The sequence below is a fragment of the Canis lupus genome, chromosome 6, assembly GCF_003254725.2.
Source record: "Canis lupus dingo isolate Sandy chromosome 6, ASM325472v2, whole genome shotgun sequence".
Lineage (NCBI taxonomy): Eukaryota > Metazoa > Chordata > Mammalia > Carnivora > Canidae > Canis > Canis lupus.
The window spans coordinates 27,044,234-27,047,502 of record NC_064248.1 but is presented as its reverse complement, the minus strand read 5'-3'; the positions used below and the strand labels follow the sequence as shown (position 1 = coordinate 27,047,502).

Below are 3,269 nucleotides of genomic sequence, written 5' to 3'. Positions count from 1 at the left end.
CTCCCCCTCCCTCTTTCTCCCTCTTCCTCTCTCTCATTTGCCTGACACCTTTCTGCATTTCTCTTTTCTTTTCCTTGTAGGAGGATACTACACATGATGCTCTAATGTACATGTTTGTCCTTGTACAAATAAGCCTCTGCAAAGCTTTTATTTCTGGGATATGCATACACACCCAAAATAGGGAATTGCTGGGCCTAATGCCAAGGATATTTTTTTATTTTAATAAATATTACTAGGATGACATCGTAAAAACAGTATATACCATTCCAACCACCTGTATGTGCAATTATCAGTTTCCCACATCCTTTCCAGTGCCGGAGTTTATCTGTCTTTTTAATCTTTTGCCACAGATAGAAGATGAAGGGTGCCACATGGTTGCCCTTCATTGACACTTTCCTTATCATCAGTGAGATTGAGCCATGTTCTTATAGTCAATGGCCTTCTGCCCCAAATTACCTGTTCCTATTTGTGTGTTTTTCCCAATTTTAAACTTGGTTACCTTCCTTCTTATCAGTTCACAGGAGACCTCCAGCTATTTGGAATACTAACCCCTTTATGAATCATGGGTATTGCAAATGTTCCATCCTGGTTATCCTTGTTTTCTGTTTTTATGTGGTCTTTGGTTGAACAGGTTTAATATTTTTTTCTTTCTCTTTCTTTCTTCCTTTCTTTCTTTCTTTCTTTCTTTCTTTCTTTCTTTCTTTCTTTCTTTCTTTTTTTTTTTTTTTACAATCAGCTTGTCAATCATTTATTGTGCAGCTTCTGGACTTCCTGTCTCACTTAAGAAGGTCCTCTCACATTCTGAGTTTATACATATAGTCTCTTTCCTTCTTATTTCTTTTATACATTTACATATTCAATCTATTCAGAATTGATTTCTATATCTGATTTGATGTGTGAATCTGTATTTTCCTCCAGACGGAGAACCAAATATACAGTTCCGTTGATTAAATTAAACACAGCCTTCCCCATGAGTGGAGATGCCACAGTCAGGACGGAGTACAGAGTCACAGGGCTGGGTAGAAACTCAGAAAGGCAGAGTCCAACCATGGCTCCTAATTCCCTCACTCCTCCGATTGGCCATACATGTGGCCACATGGCCACAACCTGGCCCAGGGCCTCTTTGGAAAAATGCCTTCTCCAACCATCTGCTTCTCTTAAGAAAGTAGGCAGTGTCTAGGGAACTAATAGGAAGGAGGTCACTGAGTCTGGACAAAAAGGTACTCCGTCCCCTCTCCCCCCAAATACACAGGATTTGGTCTGATTCAGGAAGGTTGGAGCCTGGTCACTACTGGGGAAAGCATGTGTGAAATCAGATCAGATTCTGGAGTACACAGTACCAGCACCCTGAAGGAGAGTGCAATTCTACAGTCAGCACCTGCCTGCTATTTGAAATATGCATTGAGAGCTAAAAACTTGTGCACAGATGAGCTGGCAGTGTCTTTCTGCTTTACCTGGGAATGAATATAAGCAGAAACATAGGTCAGGTTTCAGCATGCAGTTTATCTGTACAGAAGTTTAGACAAAGGCTAAAGGCGCTTGATATTTGCCAACCCAACCAGAAAGCTGAGAAACTGGTTTGGCCACTGTTTTCTTTTCTTTTTTTCTTTTTCTTCTCTCTCCAGTTTCTCTGCACTTCCATCCTTCCCTCTCTCTCTGCCTTCCCGTCTCTCATCTTTTTTTGGAAGATGAGATCCTGAGGATCCCTAGGTCTCTAGAGAACTCATCTTCAAGGCAGAACCTCAGCAGCCAGCTCTGTGTTTGATCAACACTTGAAGTGCCTGCAAATACTCTTTGCTTCTCATTTAAATTTGTATCGATCTCCCAAATGGCAAACAGGTAACCAAAATAAATTATCTAAATAGAGTTAATCAGGAAGGAGCAGGAGCACCAGAGGAATCTGGTGCCGGTCAGGCAGATTTTGCTGATGTGGAAAAGCTGTTGGAATGAAATATGTATGCTTTGGACAGGAGAACATAAACAAAAGCCAGTCCCTGAGAAGTCAGAATTACTGAGAAATGAACCAGGGTCTCCTTGTGCAGAAGTGTTCTGTGGATGGCAAGACCTGGAGGTGGGAATACATGGATCATTAAGAGCTGTCTCCTTCTTGAGAACAGGCTGCAGAAATCTTTTATGGGTAAGGAGAGACCTGCTTATAATAGGTATATGGGTTTTTTCAAATCAAACAATTTCAAGCTAAACAATGCTTGGCACTAGGGGAAAAAAAAGAAACAGTGGAGAGACGAGGTGATGCTTATCTTTTCAGTTTGTGCCTTAGAGTAGCTTTTGTCTAATTTTTTTTTCTGATGTTGACTTAAGAAGTCATCTTATAAGAGAGGTGGACATGCAATGCAACATTAGCCAATCAGTTTTCACTCCCCTCCTTGAAGGGGCTGTTTCAGAGTTGGATCCAGGATAGTCAACATAAATGTTTTGCCAACAGTGTTTGGGTTCTTTGATTTCCTGGATTTCTTTTGGGTTCGTTGATGTAGTTGCCAACATCTAAACAATTGGTATGCTATATGTAAAATCATGGATTTCTGTCTTCTCTTTAAGAAATCAGATGATCAGTGAACTCTGGGCTCATACCATCCCCTGGCAATAGTCTGCTGGTGTGGCCCAGTGACTGTCCTCTTCAGATGAGCAGGAGGTTCCACTTTGCCAAATTCCATACCCAGGCCATGTCCACTTGAGTTTCTGACCTTGTCAAAGATAGCAGTTACGCCTAATTTCATGTCACATCAAATGTCAAGGATGATGGACACTTCCGAGGAAGGGAAGTGAGTTGTCTAAGAGCACACAGCAGGTTGATATCATAAATGGGAAAAGAACCCAGGATATTCTTAGATTAGCTTTGCAGAAGAAACAATACTCCTTACATTTCCTTCCAGGAAAGAGCTGGTTCCTCCAAGGATGCTTCCAATTATCTTTAGTGATGTGAAGGTACTACTGGTGGGAATTTCAGATCCAGTGGGGTGGTAAATATTTGTCTTCTCACAAAATGCTTTTCACAGGTGAGTGCCAACTCCTCTTATGATCAGGGTTGAAGGCTGGACCAATAAAACTCTTCTCTTCCTGACCATTAAGAAAGCTATGACAACATCATTCATTCTTGCTGAACTAAGTATGATTTATAAGCTTACAGATGGAAAAAAAAATCCATCTTTATTCACTTGTCCCTTCAACTGCTTGTGTGTGTGTTTATTCACCCCACACTTACTGAGCATTCACTATATGCCATGTTCTCTGCTAACTTACAGAGACACAAA

The 3,269-nt window shown here is 41.0% G+C and overlaps 1 long non-coding RNA gene across 1 annotated transcript; it reads left to right on the top strand.

Moving 5' to 3' along the window:
• Nucleotides 1–1,612: 1,612 nt before the first annotated feature.
• On the top strand, nt 1,613–3,018 carry LOC118354962 (uncharacterized). Its single transcript, XR_004816467.2, has 3 exons — nt 1,613–1,839; nt 1,971–2,137; nt 2,892–3,018. It is a non-coding gene; the product is annotated as an uncharacterized LOC118354962 (long non-coding RNA).
• Nucleotides 3,019–3,269: the final 251 nt, after the last annotated feature.